Here is a 17,111-nt window from a genome sequence, read left to right as displayed (position 1 = left end):
AAACGGATTAAAAATATATGTGACATGCACAATGTGAACAAGTCAGTCAGAAAGTGTTCACACCACCCACTGGCTGAAACACAACAAGGAAACATAAAATGACAAATTTGCAAAAATACTCTGCAGTAAAACACATGTCACATATGTTTTTAATGTCTTGTGACTGGTGTAGACATCATAACCAGGGGTATAGCGTGCCATTGAGCAAAGGCTGACAACATAAAATTGCCCTCTGCCCCAGAATCCACTCAAACTTCCACCGCCAGAGTGGAAGAATGAAACTCTAGTGTCCCCTTAAAGGACAGCTTGGAGGAAAACATCGCTGATTCTAGTGCGCTGCCTCCTACGGCCACTAGGCACGAGCGTTCTTCCAGCTGCTGTGGGCACCGGTTGGCAAGGTGACCGGACTGCCGGCAAACATGACAGCTCACAGGAGCTCGAGCGGGAAGCCCCCTGATGCTCGGACGCCCGATCGGAAGATTCCAGAGGTTTAGCAAAGCTAGGTGCCAACCTAAACCTCTGCCTACACTCGTCCTGCTCCAACCTTCGCTCGACGAAGCGAAGATCTATACGGGTGGAGACAGTGATAAGCTCCTCCAGTGTAGCGGGAATCTCCCTGGTGGCAAGAGCGTCCTTCACATGGCCAGCCAAACCTCTGCAGAATGCCGGAATGAGGACCTTATCTGGCCACTCTAACTCAGAGGCCAGCGTCCGGAACTGGATGGCAAAGTGGCAGACCATGGACGAGCCCTGTGACAATGCCAGCAGCCGGAGCGTGGTGTCATGGGTGACTCGTGGTCCCAGTAAGACCTGCTTCAGAGTGTCCAAGAACCGCGAGACACTCTGCACCACATGATCACCACGCTCCCACAGCGGTGTGGCCCACTCCAAAGCCCTGCCCGACAAGAGGGAAATAATAAATCCCACTTTAGCCCGCTCAGAGGGGAATCGTGCGGCCAGCAGCTCCAGCTGTATAGAGCACTGGCTTACAAACCCCTACAAGAAGCACTATCACCCGAGAACTTCTCGGGCAGTGGGAGATTGGACAAAGTCGGGGAAGGGATGGCTGAGGTCACACGGGAGACAGCCTCTGTGGCTGCCTGAACAGTGACCGCAGTAACATCCGCAGCTGAGGCTGAACGCTCGAGAGCCACCAACCTGCCCTGCAGCTGCAGGATTTGCTGCAGCAGTCGCTGTTCATCCGCCATTACTAGCCAGACCCTGGCGCTAGGATAATGTTAGGGCTGGCGGAACGCACCAAATAATAAAGATGGTAATAAGGTGCGTTCGCAGCCCGGGGTCCACCGTTTAGGGGTGGTAACCTGCTGCTCAGTAATGGTGGATGCTATATGGCGGTATACTATAAGAACACACGCGGGTTAACGTCACCCGGTGTGTACAGGGGCCGACTCTGTTGCTTCACAGAGCCGCACTACCACTGAACATAAACGCTGGAGCCTGTTTGTGCTCACAGAGCTCGGCTAAAAGAGCGCACAGTGTACGGCCACAGAACTCTACCCCAAGGACACGGGGTTAGAGTCCTTCTAGGCCCATTGAATGCGCGGCGTCGCTGCCGCAAGCGCCGCTATAGACGCCGGCTATGGAGCATGTTCACTGAGGCGTGCCGAGTCCCTGGTGAGGCCTGATGCCTGACTCAACCTCAGACCTACCTACGCCTAAGCCTGGGCGCTAGCAGGCTAGGCTGCACAACACATGCGTACCAAGGGTAGGGGTTTCTTAATTAGTCATTCACCAGAGACATTCATATGTGCATACATCACTCACTCCACATAGTCTGTAAATACAGTCCATCCTAGCGCATGGGCGAGCGGCCATGCAAACCTTTTATAGCCACGGGCATCCGGGACCTTCCTGGCTTCTCGGATTGGCCAATCCGAACACGAGCAGGACCTGAGCATGTGACCCTCGATCTCCAATGGGAGATCACTCCACAGGCATGCTCAGTGGCCCGACATGAGGACTTAGTCCCTGGAGAATCTCGCTGCTGAGCAGCATGCATTGTCATAGCTGTGTCAGAGGTGGCAGCAGCACGCAAACCCACGGAGTTGTCCTGGGCAGAGTGTCGGGACCGATGAATATGCTGAGCAGGCTCCACTGCGGCTGAAGAAGAATGGGAGACTGCTGGGTGCATGGCTCTGGATTCCTGCTGTGCAGTGGTGGGAAATGATGCCTAACACTGTATGGAAATTTGTCAATCTCTGTCTATTTTTATACAGAGTGACACACACTGTCTCTGTCTAGCTTTGACCGTTATCAAACAGCAGATATACGAAACTGTTTGAAAAGCGGACAGCTCTATAAGGTGTAGGTCTGGAAAAATGGAAAATTTCCTCATCTTGTTTTTTCAGAGTCACACCCAGATAGCTTCTATTTGTCCGTGATACCAGCCGGTACACAGTAGTGTGTTAGGAGCGTACACCGCTATACGGTGGGTGTGTGAAAAAATGAACACTCGGTAACTCACCAGAACAAAATAATAAAAGCTGGAGTGCTTTGAAAAAAGCAGTTTGAACAGCAGTGTGCACACAGCAATGCAGCTATCAGGTAGCCTTAAAAGGCAGCCTAATCACCACCAGCGCTGCTGCACACAACAAAAATCCTCCCCTTTCACTGCACACTAACTGTACAGTGAAAAGCACTATCAGCAGAAGCAATTTATTTTTTCTTCTTCCCTGCCTAACGCTCTCCCTATTCAGAGTCAGCAGCAGCACATCTCCCTATTCTAAGATAAGCAGAAGTAAGATGGCGGTCGGCAGTCACGGCCTTTTATACCCACTGTGATGCCACACAAAGCCAGCCAATCACTTCAATGCCCTTCTCTAAGATGATGGTGTCCGCTGCCCATGTCATCGCGTTGTCCACAGTGTGTGTCCTCCATCATTGGCTGAGAAAAGGCGCTGGAAGCATTATTTAAAACACGACTTGGCTCTCTGATCGGCGACCTCATGGCCGACCTCACGCTTTTAGCTAAACTCGGCTATTTTTGAATTTGACCGACCCGTTTCGCTCAACTCTAGTTATAAGTTATGGTTCATTTGCGGTTGCTGACAGAAAGTCTGGGTCATGAGAAGAAGATGCTTCATGACACAAAGTTACCTCTTCTTCCTCACTTGACTCAATTGAAAATCTTTCTGGTGCTTTGAAAGCAGCAGTTCTTCTTTATGTGGTACTGGGCATATTGCAGATGGAATGTTTGAATACTATAAAGTCCACTTCTTCTTCCTTGAAACTCCTTTCCTAATGGGAAGCACCATGCTGAAATGGCAATTGGTAGGGTGATTTGTGGGCTCTTTCTAGATCATTGAGATTGCAAAAGGAATGGATTGTATCTTCTCATGTAACCACTGGGTAAGATGTGGTGCACATCTATTGCAGCATATGTGTGGTGCCCAGTTCTTGTCTTGATCTCCTATTCTGCAGCCAAAATACAGGTTGTAGGCTTTCCTTATCATGATAGTCAAGTTGCGCCTTTGTGACGCAAAAGTGACTTTTCCGCATTAGTAGCAAATACTATCCACTTTGTTAATGTAAGAATAAGGCATGTCTGAAAAAAAAAACTTATAGAAACATGTCAATATGCTAAGAAACTAAGCTAAGAAATCCTAAAACTGTACACCTTAGGCCATGTGCACACGTTGCGAATTCTGCTGCGGATCCGCAGCGTTTTTGGCTCTGCAGAACTGCAGCAGGTTTAGCTGCGCTGTACAGTACCATTGTTTTCAATGGTAAAATGAAAAACGCTGTGCACATGCTGCAGATTTTTCCGTGCGGATTTGATGCGGGTTCAGATCCACAGCATGTCAATTCTTTGTGCGGAATCCGCAGCGGTTTCACACCTTCTCCATTGTAGAGGTGTGAAACCGCAGGGCTAAACCGCAGGCTAATCCGCAGGTAAGCCGCATGTCTTATGACCTGCGGATTTACCTGCAGATTTTTCCAAATCCGCAGCACCGTTTACTACATGTGCACATAGCCTTACACAGAGAGCAATTATAAAATTAGGTGATGAAGCTGTAAATGGGATTACGTCATCGGAGCTACATTGGCCTTTTTGATTGGCTACCCTAAAATGTTAAAATACTGAAGGCTCAATAGACTAAATACAGTTGTGGCCAAAAATATTGACACCCCTGCAATTTTGTCAGATAATACTCAGTTTCTTCCTGAAAATGATTGCAAACACAAATTCTTTGCTATTATTATCTTCATTTAATTTGTCTTAAATGAAAAAACACAAAAAGAATTGTCCTAAAGCCAAATTGGATATAATTCCACACCAAACATAAAAAAGAGGGTGGACAAAAGTATTGGCACTGTTCGAAAAATCATGTGATGCTTCTCTAATTTGTGTAATTAACAGCACCTGTAACTTACCTGTGGCACCTAACAGGTGTTGGCAATAACTAAATCACACTTGTAGCCAGTAGACATAGATTAAAGTTGACTCAACCTCTGTCCTGTGTCCTTGTGTGTACCACATTGAGCATGGAGGAAAGAAAGAAGACCAAAGAACTGTCTGAGGACTTGAGAAACCAAATTGTGAGGAAGCATGAGCAATCTAAAGGCTACAAGTCCATCTCCAAAGACCTGAATGTTCCTGTGTCTTCCGTGCGCAGTGTCATCAAGAAGTTTAAAGCCCATGGCACTGTGGCTAACCTCCCTAGATGTGGACGGAAATGAAAAATTGACAAGAGATTTCAACGCAAGATTGGGCGGATGTTGCATAAAGAACCTCGACTAACATCCAAACAAGTTAAAGCTGCCCTTCAGTCCGAGGGTACAACAGTGTCAACCCGTACTATCCGTCGGCATCTGAATGAAAAGGGACTGTATGGTAGGAGACCCAGGAAGACCCCACTTCTTACCCGAGACATAAAAAAGCCAGGCTGGAGTTTGCCAAAACTTACCTGAAAAAGCCTAAAACAATTTGGAAGAATGTTCTCTGGTCAGATGAGACAAAAGTAGAGCTTTTTGGGCAAAGGCATCAACATAGAGTTTACAGGAGAAAAAAAGAGGCATTCAAAGAAAAAAACACGGTCCCTACAGTCAACCATGGTGCAGGTTCCCTGATGTTCTGGGGTTGCTTTGCTGCCTCTGGCACTGGACTGCTTGACCGTGTGCATGGCATTATGAAGTCTGGAGACTACCAACAAATTTTGTAGCATAATATGGGGCCCAGTGTGAGAAAGCTGGGTCTCCCTCAGAGGTGATGGGTCTTCCAGCAGGACAATGACCCAAAACACACTTCAAAAAGCAGTAGAAAATGGTTTGAGAGAAAGCACTGGAGACTTCTAAGGTGACCAGCAATGAGTCCAGACCTGAATCCCATATAACACCTGTGGATAGATCTAAAAATGGCAGTTTGGAGAGGCCACCCTTCTAATATCAGGGACCTGGAGCAGTTTGCCAAAGAAGAATGGTCTAAAATTCCAGCAGAGCATGGTAAGAAACTCATTGATGGTTACCAGAAGTGGTTGGTCGCAGTTATTTTGGCTAAAGGTTGTGCAACCAAGTATGAAGCTGAGGGTGCCAATACTTTTGTCTGGCCCATTTTTGGAGTTTTGTGTGAAATGATCAATGTTTTGCTTTTTGCTTCATTCTCTTTTGTGTTTTTTCATTTAAGACAAATTAAATGAAGAAAATAATACCAAAGAATTAGTGTTTGCAATCATTTTCTGGAAGAAATTGAGTATTATCTGACAAAATTGCAGGGGTGTCAATACTTTTGGCCACAACTGTAGATGATGTAATAGACTAGCTACTATCGATGCAATAATGATGATGAAATAAATAAGAAAGACGTAATTTTTCTATAAATCTGTATAAAAGGTGTCATAAGTAATCACAACCGCCTATGCATCTTGAAAATTAGAGCAAATCTGCAAATTTAAGCATCATATTCATTTTCAGCACCAGAAAATTACAGTAGTTAATTCAACTGTTTTCGTCTCTCAACAAATTTGGCTGTAGAACAGTGGCATTAATACAAAATAAAAATCGTGACACCTTCTCCTTGTCCTTTTACCTTATGAAAATTCCGATCCCTGCATGCAGTTTGTTATTAAAAAAACAAACCATTCTGTACTCATTGTGCCTAAGTCCAGAGGAGTTTAAGCTGCTGAATTGGTGTTTGGAATTGGCTGAAATGCTGATGTCACTTTGACACTCAGTGAGCTCTGCCAGTATAGACAAAATGCCCTGTTCAGAGCCACTAAACTCAGTGATTGGCTGCCACACTGTTGATGTGACCTCAGGGCTGCAGTCAATTCCAGGAGACTTAGGCTGGTTTCACATTAGTGTATCTGTGCACAGTGTGTGATCTGCATAGATCTGCATGTTTCATGCGTACATATTTTTAATATGTTTATGCAGGGACATGCATTTGCATGCGTTCGAATGCGGATGCTACCCATGCGTTGTTTCAAGCTGTGCGTCGTGTGAGGCAGACGCAGCATGTTGCATTTTTTTAGGTGTCAATTATGCGCAACCATGCGCATGCGGATGATTGCGAATTGAGTGCATCAAAACAACGCATCACTGTCTATGGGAACGTATTGTTATGCAAGGACATACATATGCATGCATTCGATACTAATGCGTATTTCAGACTGAACATGTCCAGGAACTGGTTTCAGCCACTTCTAAAACAATGGGGTATAAATGGGGGTCTGATCCTGGTGCTGCCGATCCTCCAATTGACTGCCACTTCCCCTGTTACAACTTCCCCAACCACTCCTAGCCTACCATCACAGCCCGACACCCCCCAGGTACACAATGTAACTCCCTTGTGTAATTGTGCAGAACAACACAAGCTTTCACAACCTCATCAATTGTCTCAATTTTAAGATTGATAGCTGTACCCAAAATGCACCATTTAGATACCAGCAATCCAAAGGCACACTCAGTTCTTCGTGCCCTTGTCAGTCGGTGGTTGTAAATCCAAAACCAATCCAAACAATTGTAAACCTCAAATCACAATAGATTATGATCCCTTCAAAATCAGATCGTAGCACCAAAAGAGAAACAACAAAGGAACATAGAGATACAAAAAGTACAAATGTATTCATATAAAGTTAAAAAGCATATCATTGCAACACAATAACAATAATGAAATATAGAGTACATGCAAGGTGGTAAATACCTACCCCAGTTCACAATATCATAGCTGTGAAGATCAGACAATTGTAAAGGTCACATCAGGCAGACCATGAGGTGACAGTAAATTATTAGGATGTTATTTTCACTATGCACCACATTATAAGGATAAGTATCCCATATATTATAACCCAATAATTTTTAAAGTTTAAATATTGTGATTCCCAGTGCTCTCAAAATCATTTCCATAAATTTAAACAAAGGAAAGACTAGTAAACATGTGCAACTAGTCACTATAATAGAGGCTGATAGAAAGAAATCACCATAAATGCGGTGCAGATTTACCGGCAGTCATGTTACCATCTGGCTAAGTGGATCTGTGATGCACCCCGACGTGTGTTTCACCGCCTCTGCAGTTTCATCAGGAGTTGTAAATCCTTTTGGTGTGATTCAAGTCCTGACTTGAGTACGGCTTTATGAGGTTGGTACACATTTGAAACACCTCATCCCCAACCACAACAAATGGCATCGTGGTCATTCAGTGTTCGAAAGAGGTCATGGCTGTGGAAAATTGAAATCATTACCATACAAACGTTGGCCCATGACTGAGTTTTGAAAGTCTGGGAGTCATTTCCTCGCCCAAATGAGCCAACGTCCACGGCGACAAATCGACAGTCAGCATCTGCAATCACCATGAGAATAATCAAAAAGCATTTTTTGTAATTGAAATACTCAGATCCACTTCCAGCTGGTTTCCTAATCCGAATGTGTTTGCCGTCCACAGCTCCCAAACAGTTTGGAAAATTGCAAATGTCCAGAAATTTTTCAGCATTTTCCAGCCAGAGTTCAGTTGTGGGCTGGGGGAGGAATTCTTCATGCAGAACGTCACATGAAGCACGGCAGGTGTCTCCAACAATCCCAGAAAGGGTGAACATTCTAATACAGAATGGAAAATGTAAAGATTATAAGGTCTCCCTGATAGCCAGAAATGTGCCGAACAGAAAATAGCAAAAAAATAAGTACATGGCTTTTCAAACAATAGTGCTAACGACATGTACTTGCTTTTCAAAATTACGTTCCTCAGGGTCACCAGCAGATGTTCCTCTACAGGAATTGCTCGACGTAGTTGTGTATCCTTCCTGGTGGTGGATCCTCAAACACATTGCAGCAAGTCATCCAAGAGCTGTTCCAACATTCTCGTGTACTCAAAAAACTTCTCAGGGTTTTCACGCAGCTCCAACGAGTGGTATGCTCTATGGCTCTCTCGGACTTCTAAGATGGGGTGTTGCCAACAGTGATGACAACGTCTTCTCCATCTTTCTCTTCTTGTTTCTTCTTCACAAGACACAGCAAAGGCAACAGCCAATTTCAATTGCAAATTAAGATTAATAAGGAAGCTCTCCACGCTAAGATCCATCTTGCAGCAGGACACAGCAGCAAAAGACGAGGATTTCATCTGTGCAGTGTGTCTATATATAGAGATCCCAGGAAACACGCACATTGAGTGTCTGGTGTCAAGGAAACTCTACTGGAAAAGCATTGGAAATATCATACGCATGTGCAGAAAAAACACAAACGCATACAAACGCATGCACATGCAGCATTTTTTTGCCGTCATGCGTAAGATGATGTGGATAAAAAACGCTGCGCAAACATGCGTTCGCATGCGTTTTTGCATGCGTTTGTGAGTGCAGATGATACGCTGCGCACAAAACCGCTAATGTGAACCTAGCCTTAGACTGGACCTGGGGATGGTGTGTAAAGCTCTTTTTAATGCCCTTGGGTTTTGGAGTTATCTGAAAAGGAGCAACAACTTTTATACATCAATTAATTGCAATCTGAAATCTGCCCCCACAATATACATTTGTATATTGTAAACCTACAATCTCTAGTATGTCCCTAACAATGTTAAGGAGATACTGGGAGTTGTTCTTACCAGTCATGATCAGACTGCAGAACATACAGGAACTACAGTACTGATGAGACATAGTCACTACCACAAATGATCATTTACATCCAGGTACCTTACAGGTGACATCTTCTCTGACAGGAGTCGTTCTCTCTATTTTCTGCTCCATCTAGTCCAGAATCCATGGTGACTTTTCACATTCACAGCTCTTGTATGAAGAATTTCCTCTTCTCCAGTTGTCTGCAGCACATCCCGACCCGATGCCCTCAAACTAACAGTGTCATCATTAATGCTCCTGGATACAAATATCTGACCTATGCTATGCCCCTGAGTAAGTGATTGCACCTCGATGTGCTCCCTGCACAATATAACCTGGTGCAATACAGCCTGTTAAGGTGATGTCCAAACCTCCAAAATAGAAAATCAGAATATAGTGGTGTGCAAAAGCATTTACGCCAATCCTGATTTCCTATTCTTTTGCATGTTTGTCACACTGAAATGTTTCAGATCACCAACCAACTTTAAATATTAGACAAAGAAAACACAAGTAAACACAAAATTTGTTCCTGGATTTTAATTAAAGAAAAACAATGATCCTGTAGAATCCCAAGGGTGGGGGCACATTTCAGGAGTGGAGAGACATTTACTTCTTCCCTCACAGGGCCCCAAGGACTAAAAGGTCCCTAAGGTCTAAAGGAGGACTAAAGACTGCAACACGGGCGCCAGCACTCTGGAAGGGCTCCTGCTGAAGGGGTTTTAAGCGCCCAGATTCCAGCATGAGTACTATTGCCGATCTTCGGCTGCTGCAGCTGCTGTTGGTGCAGCTGTAAAGGGTGCAGGGAGAGATCAGGAAATCCAGTGTTGTTCTCTTTTCATTCCATTCCATTCTTGTTCATTAAATTTATTCCCTGTTGGACATCAGTTGCCTCATTGGACTCTATTTCGCCTGGGCCACTGTGGCCGGAGAGAGAACAAGGAAAACTGTGGAAAAAGCTATGTTGGCCTCATCTATTTATGTGCAAGGGACTGGGGGTGCTCGCTGGCCATTTGCTCACTGGACTCTGTCCAGTGAATTGTGCCTTTAAATTACTCAGCTATAACTACCCCCTTGTTACAGTAGCATCGTAGATATTGTTCCAATGTCTGTTTGGTACACTCGGTCTGACCATTCTTCTGGGGTTGGTAAGCGGAAGAGAGACAGACATTAATATTGAGTGCAGACTAAAACACTTTCCAGAATCTTGAGGTGAACTGCACTACACAGTCAAAGATTATCTCATCCGGGACCCCATGTAACTGAAAAACATTCTGTATAACCAAGTTCACTGTATCCTTAGCTGAGAGGAGGCCGATGCATGGAATAAAATGAGCAGCCTTTATCAGGTGATCAACCACCACCAGTATCGTATTCATGCCCCCGATGTAGGCTGTTCCACAATGTAGTCCATTGAAATAGACTCCCATGAATGGGACGGAACAGGCAATGGTTTCAGAAGACTCGTAGGTGCCACACAAGGAGTCTTGTAAGCACATACCTCACAAGAGAGAACATAGTGCTTAGTATCCTTCAGGCAAGTTGGCCATCAGAAAAATAGGCTTAAGAACTCCCCCGTGACCAGCGAACTTGGAGTCATGGACCAACTTGAGGATCTGCAGACAGACGGCCTCAGAAACATAGATACATTGATCTCTGAACCACATGCCACCCTTAAAGACAAGATTGATATCAACAGGTGGATTGGCCAGAAATACATCACCGTCATAAGCCTCCCTGCACTCTTTCCACAAGTCCTGATCAGGGATAACTCCGATGAAGTTGGCATCAGATAGAATGGTCTTGGACGGGGCTCCAGGTACGACATCCGTAGAATGGATTCAGGATAAAGCATCAGTCTTCCCATTACGAGAACCTGGACAGTACGAGATAACAAAATTAAATTAATTTAAAAATAAATCTCAATGAGCCTGATGAGGAGAAAGACATCTAGCGGATCTAAGGAACTCTAAATTGTGATGGTGTTGTGAGTTCATTTTCCCCTTCGTCACTGAGGTCTGGTGAACTCCCTATTCTGGTAAAGGAAGGTAATGAGCCTGATTATCAGGCACCTGAGCCTAATGAGGATGACTGGCTGAGTGGAGTCACTGACTGGATATAAGGCTGCCGACGCCCTTCTGCCCTGCGGGTGATTTCTCTGTGGACTTCTAGGACACCAGTCTGATTCCTGCTTCCCTAAAGCTAAGTTTTCTGCTTTGCCTGTTTGCATTTATGTTTTGCTTTTGTTTTCCTTGCTTTTCTGGATTCTGCCATTCCCTGCTGGGATGAGCTGGATGTCCTTTTGCCGATTGCTCTGTCTTCAGAATATTCCTGAGTACTGACATAGCTTTTTGAAGCCTAGCGTCTTCAGGGCCTTTTTCACTGTCAGTCTGTTGGCTCTTATTTTCATAGGGTTTTTCACGGATTGCAGACAGCAGCCTTCCTGTCCTTTCCTATCTAGGTAGTTTGGGCCCCGTCTTTGCTCAGTCTATCTTTCTGTCCGTGTTAGTGTTTTCATCTTGCTTCACCGTCATTATATGTTGGGGGCTGCCTATTGCTTTGGGGTCTGCTCTGGGGCAGTTTAGATTTCCCCTTTCTTTCTTTAGGCCTATTTAATTCTCCGGCTGTGATCGAGGGGTCTAGGGCATCATAGGAACCCCCCACGGCTACTGTTAGTTGTTGTGATAGGATCAGGGGTCTGCAATCCGATAGCTGCCAACCTCTCTGGTTTTCTGGACTTAGCTAGCATTTCTGTTTTTGCCTCCTACGGTGACTCAATCATAACACGATGGTCAGTCAGCACTACGATCTGTTATGGGGCTCCTTGCAGATGATGCCTCCATTCCTTGAAAGCTGCAATAATAGCCAGCAGTTCCTTGTCTCCCACGTCATAGTTCTTCTCTGCTGAATTTAGTCTACAAGAAAAGAAAGCACAAGGATGTCGCAGTACCTTCTCTCCAGTTCTATGGGAGAGAATAGCCCCCAAAGCATTATCAAAAGCGTCAACCTCCACATTGAAAGGCTGTGCTGGGTCTGGCTGGATCAACAGTGGTGCTGAGGTGAAACAGGTCTTAAGCCGATCAAAAGCTTCCTGAGCCTGTGATGACCACTTAAAGAGCTTTTGCTTTTTTGTCAAGGAAGTAATGGGACTGACAATATCAGAAAAATTTCGAATAAAACTGTAGAAATTTGCAAAACCAATAAAAAGCTGGACAGCCTTAACACTCTTGGGTACCGGCCAGTCAAGGATAGCCTGAATCTTACCAGATTCCATGTTCAGCCCCAGGGGAGAGATGACATAACTTAAGAACTGTATCTCAGAATGATGGAACACGCACTTCTCCAGTTTGATATACAGATGATTCTCTTTCAGACGTTTTAAAACAGATTTGACATGTTCTTCATGCTCCTGTAGAGAGTAAGGGAAAATTAGTATATCACCCAGATAGATCACCACAAACTGATCCAACAAATCTCTGAAAATGTCATTAGCAAGATGTTGAAAAGTCGCAGGGGCGTTACAAAGCTCGAAGTGCATCACAACATATTCAAAGTGTCCATACCGGCATCTGTAGTGCGAATATAAAAATGGCTATTTTGAGTAAATATTGAAATATACAAAATGCATTCAGACCATGACAGAGCTGCATTTCTGGTCAAACAGTTACAGACCGAGACAATGCTCATAGTTACACAATCTTGAGAACTATTGTTTATTACCTGAAACCATTTCACTTCACTAACAGTTCTATGCTTATCTATGTTTGTTGTTTGTCATTTTAAAACATTAAGGTTTATTTAACCTCTGTCTGTGGTGGTTTTATCTGAATCCTTGAGGCTTTTATACTCTGAGGGTTTACGACCCATTGTCTGATGATGCCATATTATCTTAGTTTCATCCAACCTTGATAGCTGGCCACTTGAGGGGTGGGATGAAACTAGTATTACACATAAGTTTAAATTTACTATATAATACCAGAGAAACATGACTTAGACAGAAGCAAAACTGGATACCTGTAGCCACTGTATGTGTACAGTGTTGATACCTGCATAAGTGGGGACGCCCATGCAGTGTTGTGAATCTTCCAGGGGTTCTGTGTCTTGGCGTTGCTTCTCTGATATTCCAGATGGATGATGTTTAAAAACCTCTTGGTGATGTATGATGTGAGTATATGTACTTAATCATAATATGCAATTTAATCTTTGTAGGTACTTAACCTTTGCATGTTAAAATATACAAAAGTGTATGCAATCATACTATTTAATCATACAATTCCTTTAATTTTGTACCTTGTAATAAAATTGCATTATATCACAAGTAGTAGCCTTCTTTAAGGGGGCATCCGAACCTTAGTGTTAAAAACTTGGCAATACATAATTGGCGTAGTCGGCAGGATACGCAGAAGGCTCAGAAGTTTTTTATTAATATAAACAAGACTCTGTGTCATAGTGTGATATTGCGTAAAACATGCCTGTCTTTAAGAAAAAGGTGGCTGTGTGTGAATCTATTGAGATTCCAGGCTGGGAACAGGCTTCCTATCATATTTTGCCAACCAAGTGGTCGCACAGTGCTGGCTTGGGTGAAGCATGGGATAAATGTTTGAAGGACGCTGAACCTGCTGATGTGGCTGCATGCTTAGAGAAAGTGAAAGTGGAGAAAGGTAAAGAATTGAGCACTGTTGGTAGGCGCTGATGGATATTGTTGTCTGCATATAGAAAACAGCATAAGGAAAGAATACATATGTTAACAAAAGTACATGAATTGGAAAAAGAGTTGTGTGAGGCGCAGAATGCATTGGTTATAGCTAGAGAGGAGTGACTTTGCCTTTTTTCGGGTCGAGTCGGGTTTCATGAAACCCGACTTTCTTAAAAGTCGGGTCGAACGAAATCGTCCGACTATAGGAAAAAGTCGGGGTCCGACTGAAACACGAAACCCAATGCAAGTCAATGGGGAAGCAAAGTTGGCAGGGAGTGGAGGACAGTAAACACACCTACAGTGCCCATTTCAATGCCAACAACATCAATTCTTATTACTTAAGCTTGTCAACCTTAATTTACTTTATAATAATAGTTACACATTGAAAACTGGGGGTTATTTGGCTAAAGTTGTGGGGGGGTAGGGCTGACGCTAGGTTTTCGTGTGCCCTGGGCCAAAGAGTGTCAGTGCGCCCTTTTAACACATACCACAATTCATAATGCTCTGATATGGCACTGAAATATAGGACACACAAAAACCCCCAATACTCTATACAAAGGAGAAAAAGGAGGTAACCGTGATAAATCAGTCGCCATCATGTAAATTATTCCACTCCATAGATAATATAAACACAGGAGAAAGAGGGGGAGTAATGGATTCAAACGTAGTTAAGAAATCACAAAATTTATTAGTAAATGCGTGTACAAAAAGACATTACAAGTCAAAATGCAATTTTACATAAAATCGTGAGACATAAGACAGGACAGACCCCGATGGGGAGAGAGAAGTAGACAAACTGTGCACACCAGCAATCACAGAAGCACAGATAATATGATGAGATCTAAAATGTATATATATTTTATGCAGAATTAATCCAATTAATCCAATTCATATATATTGTAGCCAAAAGAATTGTTTCCATAGGCACAAGTAAAGGGATTCTCTGCAAGGATATAATAAAGTGCTGCTAATGATGGCGGTAGGTAGTCACCACTAGGGTACTCCCCAGATCACTAATAGATAAGAAGATTCAATGGCAAAGGTATAATATAATGCTGCTAGTGATAGCAGTAAGTAGTAGCCACTAAAAAACTCCCCAAATCGATAGTGAGTACATATAAAGTGACAATAAGTTTGCCTACCAAGAGTGCACAGATGACCAGGTCCAGACAGCGACCCCCGACGCGCATTTCGCGCCTACTGTGGGCGCTTTCTCAAGGGAGTGAAGGCTGAATGTGGAAAGGACTTTTTTATACCATAGCATCGCAATCACATGCATAATCATGTGATAAGAGTGAGCGAATCAGAGCCGCGACCAACGGCGCCTGCGCGCCAGGGTAACCAAGGTAATGAGTAAAGCGTGACCACAACTGTGATCACATGATAAATAGATGAAATCAAAGCCGCAGTAGCGGCGCATGAGCCATGTAACAGCCGGGCCCTCTAATAATGGGACAGGCATTAGGCATCAGGGCACATGTGCTGGGAAGAAGGCCCAGCACATGAACCCGAGGCAAAACAGACACCCACCTCCAAGCAGAGGTAACGCGGAGAACATAGGTCATGCGCCCCGCGGTGGGGTAAGATGTGACATAAGTATTAAATAGAGAAACTCAATGTATACAGTAACAATGGTATCAAGACAGAACATATTACATGGTGCTATTGAGAATGGGCCGCAAATACACCAGCATCTATAGCATATTAAATAGTGCAGTCAATGCCGCACATGCAGCAAAAGAATTATAAATATAATATAATTTATTCTTCCGACAGGTATGTCCATCCACCCAGCTCTCCTGCTCTCCTGCTGTCTGTCTATGAAGGGCACACAGTGCATCACCCAGCTTTGCACATAGACTTGCCTCTGCACCTAGCATTCACATGGTATGTCCATCCACCCAGCTCTCCTGCTCTCCTGCTGTCTGTCTATGAAGGGCACACAGTGCATCACCCAGCTTTGCACATAGACTTGCCTCTGCACCTAGCATTCACATGGTATGCCTTTCAGCTAACCCCAGCTTACCCCAGTGTTATTTATGACCTTGTTTACTCTGGCTTGATCATATGCATCTGGTCCACTCTTAATTGTGTGACCAAGAAGAGCAGAAACCACTCCTCTCTGCTTCACACCTGACTGCACTTAGTTGTGCATATATTGCATAGCTCAAGTCTGCATAGACTTCAGTCTGCAGTGTGATTGCTATAAGTGTGTTCTAGAAGTGTGAAGATTAATTTAAGAATTAAAACCAGAATTGAACCAGAAGGGAACTGAAGGGAACTGTGCACAGTCACTGTAAACAATGTTTCTGTTTGTTTTTACTTTCTCCCCTATAATCCTTCACTTTCTGCTAATTCCCCTAATCCCTACTCCTAGTAAGGAACTGTTCATCTCTTCTTCAATCCTCCCCATCCACCTCACCTCTGTCTCAAAACTGTTCCTTAACATACAATCATCTGTCTCCAAACACAGACAGCCCCCTCATTCCCTCTCCTGCTCCCACCTGCTAACACTTTCTCTGCTCCTTCTCACTGCTGGTGATATCTCCCCAAATCCCGGTCCTCCTCACCACATTCCCACAGTCATTTCTACCTCCCATCCACGCGCTATCACAACCTTCCGTAACCTCTCCAACCTTATACCCATTCACCCAGCCCCCGCTTCCCCAGTCCCACTAACAGGAGCTCTGTGGAACGCTCGCTCTGTCTGCAACAAGCTTTCCTACATCCATGATCTTTTTGTTACTACCAAACTTTCCTTCCTCGCCATCACCGAAACCTGGCTCACCCCTTCAGACACAGCCTCTCCTGCTGCACTTTCGTATGGCGGCTTCCACCTTTCTCACACCCCCCGCCCCAGCAGCAAACATGGCGGAGGAGTTGGTTTTCTCCTGTCAGATACCTGCTCCTTCACCCCAATCCCACTGCCACCCTCTGTTACCCTCCCTTCCTTTGAGGTGCACTCTGTGTGCATCTACTCCCCCTCCAACCTCCAACTGGCTGTCATCTACCGCCCCCCAGGGCCAGCCACCACCTTCTTTGACCACTTCACCACCTAGTTACTTCATTTCCTTTCCACGGACATCCCTACTATCATCATGGGTGACTTCAACATCCCCATTGACACTTCCCTCTCAGCTGCCACTAAACTCCTATCTCTCACTTCCTCCTTCGGCCTCACTCAATGGTCTTCTACAGCCACCCACAAAGATGGCCACACACTGGACCTCATCTTCACCTGCCTCTGCTCCCTATCTAACCTCTCTAACTCACCTCTTCCTCTCTCTGACCACAACCTTCTCACATTCTCTTCCCTCTTCACTCCATGTCTACAATCCCCACCCCACAAACTTTCA

This window comes from Dendrobates tinctorius, unplaced genomic scaffold (assembly GCF_039654945.1).
Source record: "Dendrobates tinctorius isolate UK_male_01 unplaced genomic scaffold, ASM3965494v1 ptg000133l, whole genome shotgun sequence".
NCBI classification, from domain to species: domain Eukaryota; kingdom Metazoa; phylum Chordata; class Amphibia; order Anura; family Dendrobatidae; genus Dendrobates; species Dendrobates tinctorius.
This window is presented reverse-complemented; position numbering follows the sequence as displayed.